We start from the raw sequence: 7,138 nt of genomic DNA, 5'->3' as shown, positions 1-7,138 counted from the left end.
TGTGATTGTTACTGGTACGAGTCGGACACACCGTTGTGGTTAGTTCCAACAAATTTCCATTGTCAGCATGCGAAGAGTTTTAGCATGGCTGATTTGCTTCCTTTTCTAATTTCTCATTAATTTGATCGATGCTTCATATCCAAACCATCTTGTTTTTCTTGCCCATTGCATCCTCTTCGGATTCATCCTTAACTGTATAACAAAATTTGCTCCTCCGAGCAGCAAAGAACAGCAGGTGCCAGGTGGCAATGGGGGAGGTTGGTGCCGACATGATCTACACCCAAGATGGCACCGTGGACATGAAGGGCAACCAGGCCGTCAAGAGCAACACCGGCAACTGGCGCGCCTGCCCCTACATCCTCGGTACGTACATACAAACGACTCCATTCCATTGTTGCGCTGCTCTTTGAGCCATGGCGTTGACCGATGAATTGCATTGCAGCTAACGAATGTTGCGAGCGGCTGGCGTACTACGGCATGAGCGCCAACCTGAGCAACTTCATGGTGGACAACATGGGCATGAACAAAACCGCCGCCGCCAACAGCGTCACCAACTGGACGGGGACCTGCTATGCCGCCCCCCTCATCGGCGCCTTCCTCGCCGACGCCTACCTCGGCCGCTTCTGGACCATCGCCTCCTTCATAATCATCTACATCATCGGCCTGGGCTCCTGACGATTGCGGCGTCGGTGAAAGGGCTGGTGCCTACGTGCGCGGCCAAGGGGGTGTGCGACCCCATGGCGGGCAGACGGCAGCGGTGTTCGTGGGTCTCTACCTCGTCGCTCTCGGCACGGGCGGGATCAAGCCCTGCGTGTCCTTGTTCGGAGCCGACAAGTTCGACGAGCACGACGAAAGCGAGCGGCGGAGCAAGAGTTCCTTCTTCAACTGGTTCTACTTGTCCATCAACATCGGCGCGCTGGTGGCGTCATCCGTGGTGGTGAATGTGCAGGAGCAGGACCACTACGGCTGGGGCTTCGGCATCCCCGCCGTCGCCATGGCCATCGCCGTCCGCAGCTTCTTCGTCGGCACGCCGCTCTACCGCCACCAGCGCCCCGACGGCAGCCCGCTCACCCGCATCGCGCAGGTGCTCGTCGCGGCCACGCGCAAGCTGGGCGTCCCCGTCGACGGGTCGGCGCTGTATGAGACGATGGAGAGGGACTCCGGCATTGAGGGGAGCCGCAAGCTGGAGCACACCGAGCAGTTCAGGTTCCTCGACAAGGCGGCCGTGGAGACGCCGGCGGACAGGACAGCGACCGCGCCATCGGCGTGGAGGCTCTGCACGGTGACGCAGGTGGAGGAGCTCAAGAGTGTGGTGAGGCTGCTGCCCATCTGGGCGAGCGGCATCGTCTTCACGGCGGTGTACGGGCAGATCCGCAGATGAGCACCATATTATGTTAACCTCGCTGCACCCATGCTAAGTTCAGTTGTGTCATGTTATTTCAGCTATCTCATAAGCGTATCTGTACGCAGTTTGTTTAAGACTTTAGCCAGAAACGTGCTTGGTTCACGTTGCGGCAGTGTGAGTCGTAGTGTAGACAGAGTCCTTGTTTACTTAGTCAAGTAATCGTGCAAGGATCTGGCCACGATCTGTCCGTGGGATGGCACGGAGAAAACGGATCGTGATCAGCGCATTGTGCGAGTTTGTTATACAGCTGAATAAAAGGAATGAGCAGAAAAGACGCAGCGGTTACGCGTCGCAAAAATCTCCCTGTTCGCAGCGTTCGTGCAGCTCGTCTTTCTCCTTCAGTTCATCTCAGGTGTGTCCACCTCGCGTGAGTGTGTCGATCCAAGGCTGGTTCTAACACTTGGTATCAGAGCCTGGTTCACGTACGACGGCGGAGGTAGGAGGAGTTGTGGCGGCGGAGATCGACGATGGGCGACACTTCACCGAGCGGCAGTGGCGGCGGAAAGTACACGCCGCCGGCAAGGAGGCCTGGTGATGAGGGCACGGCCGCGGAGGTGGCGATCGTACCGCGCATGCCGACGAGGACCGGCGGCGTCCCGATCCAGTATCCCATGCTCACGGACTCGAACTATGGTCTGTGGGCGGTGAAGATGAAGCTGCTCCTTCGCCCCTACGGTGTCTGGCCGGCGATCGAGGGGACAGGCGAGTTTAATCAAAACAGGGATGACGAAGCCTTTGCTGCCTTGTCTCAGTCTGTTCCCGACTCGGTGATGATGGCAGTGGCTGAATGCACTACCGCTCACGAGGCCTGGGAAGCGATCCGGCGCATGCGTGTCGGTGAGGACCGCGTCAAGAAGGCGCGGGTCAAGCAGTTGAAGCGACAGCTCGACCGCATGGAGATGGACGATGGTGAGTCCGTTAGTGTGTTTGCGCAGAAATTGCTGACTCTCGTCGGAGAAATCCGATCGTTGGGCGAGACGGTGTCAGATGAGTCGATCATTGAGGTCCTCTTCAACGCCGTCCCGAGCCGGTTTGGGGACATCGTGAACACCATTGAGCAGTGGGGTGACCTCACTACCATGACCGTGTCGGAGGCAGTTGGTCGCCTCGCCGCGTTTGAAGAGAGCCAACGCGGGCGGCGCCGTCAATCCGGTGGGAAGGAGGACCAGCTGATGCTGATGACACAGGCCCTTGAGCAGCTCATGAAGGGCAAAAATGGGCCACCGGGAGCCGGCAGTAGCAACGCTGGTCGTGGCCGCGGAGGTGGTCGAGGTCGAGGCGGTGGCCGCGGTAACCGCGGACAAGCCGGGCGCGGCGAGAACAAGGACGTGGAGAAGCAGAAGAAACACCGTAAGTTCGACATCACTAAGGTCAGGTGTTTTAACTGTAATAAGATGGGACATTTTCAGTCAGACTGTCCAGAGCCCAAACGAGAGCAGGCAAATTTTGCCCAGGAGGAGGAGGCAGATGAGCAACCTCTGCTCATGATCGCAGCATGTCAGCTGGCCCCAGCAAAGATCGAGTTGACGGAACAAGTGTTCTTGAATGAGAAGCAGGTGCTTCCGAAGCTAAGCGGTGATTGGGACATCTCCTGGTACTTGGACACCGGAGCAAGCAATCATATGACCGGTTGCCGCGACAAGTTTGCAGAGCTCGATGAGGCAGTAAACGGCAAGGTCAAATTTGGCGATGGTTCTGCTGTGGACATCCGTGGACGAGGTTCAGTTCTCTTGAAGTGTCTCACAGGTGAGCACCGGGTTCTGACGGATGTATACTTCATTCCTCGACTTAAGAACAACATTATCAGTTTGGGCCAGCTAGATGAAAATGGATGCAAGTATGCAAGTGAGGATGGAGTAATGACCGTGTGGGACAGAGAAAGAAATGTTCTTGCACGAGTGAATAGGACCAAGAACAGGATGTATATACTGAACATCCAGCCCACTGAACCTGTGTGTCTGCTTGCTCACGCTAAGGATCAAGCATGGTTGTGGCACATGAGGTATGGACATGTAAATTTCAGGTCACTTCGTACACTTGCAGCAGAAGAGATGGTACATGGCATGCCGTACCTCGACCGGGTGGAGCAAATCTGTGATGGGTGCATGATAGCAAAACAGAGACGCCTCTCCTTCCCAGTTCAGGCGACTTACCGCGCAACGGAGCAACTTCAGCTCATCCATGCAGACTTGTGCGGACCTATAACACCTGAAACGCCTGGCGGAAAGAGGTATTTTCTTTTGTTAGTGGATGACCACTCTCGGTTCATGTGGATTACTCTGTTGCGGAGCAAAGATGAAGCTCTCAATGGACTGCAGAAAATCCAAAAGGCAGCTGAAGTTGAAAGTGGGCATCAGTTAAAGGAAATTAGAACAGACCGAGGGGGTGAGTTTACTTCAAGAGAATTTGCAGAGCACTGTGAGCGGCACGGAATCAAGCATTTTCGCACGTCACCGTATAGCCCACAACAAAATGGTGTGGTTGAAAGGAGAAACCAAACCGTGGTGGGCATGGCGCGCAGTCTGCTGAAAAGTATGGGGGTGCCACCTCGGTTTTGGGGTGAAGCAGTGACCACTGCCGTATATTTGCTGAACAGATCGTTGACAAAGAGTGTCAAGGGGAAAACACCATATGAGGCTTGGTATGAGAAAAAGCCGTCAGTTCAACATCTTCGTACTTTTGGTTGTGTTGCTCATGTGAAGAAGGTTGGGCCCGGCGTGTCAAAACTCTCTGATAGAAGCTCACAAATGATCTTTATTGGTTATGAACCTGGCTCCAAAGCCTACCGCATGTATGACCCTGAAAGCAAGAAACTTGTTGTATCACGAGATGCAGTGTTCGAGGAAGACAGGTGTTGGGATTGGAGCATCTCGGGATCAGTGGAAAGTAGCGATGGAAGTTCATTTGTTATCAGCTACCCAGAACAACCAAATTGTGACGAAGCAGGAGAGGTAGCAGAAGACGTTGCCCCGGAGGCGGATTCATCAAGTAGAACCCCTGCAATGGCAGCGCCTCGGCTGGGTGATAGAACAAGACGTGCTAACGACGGGTCTGCGACCCCGCTGGACCTAGAAGCCTCTCCGGTGACTCCTGCTTATGCTCCTGGTTCTCCTGACACACCGTACTCCGAGCCTTCCGAGGGCCCACAAGGCAAGCGCCTTCTGGATGATGTCTATGAGGAAACGACAGAGGTAGAGGCAGCCTACTCAGGCCTCTGTTTATTTGGTATGGAAGAACCTGCCAATCACTTCGAGGCAATGAAAGAGTCGTGTTGGCAGAGAGCTATGCAGGATGAATTGAGCTCCATTGAGGCAAATAGTACATGGCACCTTTGTGACCTGCCAAAGGGATGCAGGCCCATTGGTCTGAAGTGGATTTATAAGAGAAAGAAGGATCCCAATGGAGTTGTAGTCAAACACAAGGCGAGGCTGGTAGCTAAAGGGTATGTACAACGCCAAGGGGTCGATTTTGAGGAAGTTTTTGCTCCTGTTGCACGCTTGGAATCTGTCAGACTTCTAGTGGCACTTGCTGCACAATTTGGTTGGAAAATGCATCATATGGATGTTAAATCAGCGTTTCTCAACGGTGATCTGAATGAAGAAGTCTATGTGAGCCAACCGCCGGGGTTTGAGATTGCCGGATGTGACAGCAAGGTGTACAGACTTAAGAAGGCTCTCTACGGCCTTCGACAAGCTCCAAGGGCATGGAACTCAAAATTGGATACTACTCTCACTGAATTTGGCTTTGAAAAATGCCCTTCCGAGTCGGGTCTGTACAGGAAAAGGGCAGCTAAGTCAGTACTGATAGTGGGTGTGTATGTTGATGATTTGATTATCACTGGCGGCAGTGACCGTGCCATCAAAGAATTCAAGGACCAGATGAAGTCTAAGTTTAGCATGAGTGACTTGGGTCTACTAAGTTATTACCTGGGTATTGAAGTTAAGCAATCAGAAGAAGGTATTGTTTTGTGCCAATCAGGTTATGCTTCCCGGATCCTTGAGAAAATGGGGATGTCAGACTGTAAGTCAGCCCAAACCCCACTGGAACCCAGGCTGAAACTCAGCAAGAACAGTAAGGCTAAAGAAACTGATGCAACTCAATACAGGAGTTTAGTGGGGAGTTTGAGATACTTACTTCACACACGTCCTGATCTCAGTTTTGCAGTGGGTTTTGTTGGCAGATTTATGGAGAAGCCCACAACAGAGCATTTGGTCACAGTCAAAAACATTTTGAAGTACGTAAAAGGAACACTCAACCTTGGATGTGTCTACAACAAGTCTAGAGAGTATGCGCCTCAACTGATAGGATACAGCGACAGTGATCATGCGGGAGACATTGATGATCGCAAAAGTACTTCAGGTGTTCTGTTTTACTATGGTGGCTGTCCCATAACCTGGACATCGCAAAAACAGAAAATCGTCGCTCAGTCTTCCTGTGAGGCTGAATATGTAGCTGCTGCATCAGCAGCTTGTCAAGGGATTTGGTTAGCTAGGCTTCTTGGAGAATTACTGGATCAGAAGCCAAACAAGGTACTACTGAAAGTGGATAATCAATCAGCCATTTCCTTGTGCAAAAATCCTGTGTACCACGAGCGAAGCAAGCACATTGAGATAAAATATCACTTCGTGAGAAGCTGTGTTGAGGAGGGGAAGATCATTGTGGAACATATAAGAACTGAAGAACAGCTTGCTGACATGTTAACAAAGTCACTTCCTAGGGTTCGGTTCCAGGAGATGAAGGAGGTGATCGGATTGCGTGATGTGAAGTGAGTGCAGCAGAGATTAAGGAGGTGAATATTATGTTAACCTCGCTGCACCCATGCTAAGTTCAGTTGTGTCATGTTATTTCAGCTATCTCATAAGCGTATCTGTACGCAGTTTGTTTAAGACTTTAGCCAGAAACGTGCTTGGTTCACGTTGCGGCAGTGTGAGTCGTAGTGTAGACAGAGTCCTTGTTTACTTAGTCAAGTAATCGTGCAAGGATCTGGCCACGATCTGTCCGTGGGATGGCACGGAGAAAACGGATCGTGATCAGCGCATTGTGCGAGTTTGTTATACAGCTGAATAAAAGGAATGAGCAGAAAAGACGCAGCGGTTACGCGTCGCAAAAATCTCCCTGTTCGCAGCGTTCGTGCAGCTCGTCTTTCTCCTTCAGTTCATCTCAGGTGTGTCCACCTCGCGTGAGTGTGTCGATCCAAGGCTGGTTCTAACACACCATGTTCGTGTTCCAGGAAGACACCCTCGACAAGCGCATGGGCACCCACTTCTCCATCCCCTCTACCTCGCTCTCTACCTTCGACACCCTCAGCGTCATTTTTGGGTGCCCGTGTACGACCACCTCCTCGTCCCGGCTGTCCGCTCCGTCACCGGCCACCCCCGCGGTTTCACGCAGCTCCAGCGCATGGGCCAGAGGTGGAGGAGGTGGCTGGTGGCGACGTGGTGACCGGCGGGACTGTGGCCGGGTGCTAGGAGGAGCCGGTCGGTGGAGAGGAGGGGCAGGGAGGCGGAGGAGGCCGGGGGAGGCGCGGGGCGGCCCCGGCGGTGGTGGGGCGGATCCGATCCGGGGGCGAGGAGCTTTCTTGCAAATCTGAAACGTTTTTCACTTAATCACGGAGTGCGGATTGAATGCTAAAAAACGAAGGGACTTTTTTGTAAAATAATTACGACGGATGGTAGAAACGTTCCGTGCTTTATTATTAGGGGAGATAACCGGGCTGAGAATTCTATGTTACCT

At 52.9% G+C, this 7,138-nt stretch overlaps 1 pseudogene; it reads left to right on the top strand.

The window, feature by feature from the left end:
* Positions 1 to 248: 248 nt before the first annotated feature.
* LOC123450893 lies at positions 249 to 6,847 on the top strand (annotated as a pseudogene).
* The last annotated feature ends 291 nt before the right edge of the window (positions 6,848 to 7,138 follow it).

The sequence above is a fragment of the Hordeum vulgare genome, chromosome 4H, assembly GCF_904849725.1.
Source record: "Hordeum vulgare subsp. vulgare chromosome 4H, MorexV3_pseudomolecules_assembly, whole genome shotgun sequence".
Taxonomy (NCBI): Eukaryota; Viridiplantae; Streptophyta; class Magnoliopsida; order Poales; family Poaceae; genus Hordeum; species Hordeum vulgare.
Note: the sequence above shows the minus strand (reverse complement) of the source record. Positions and strands in the feature narration are given on the sequence as shown.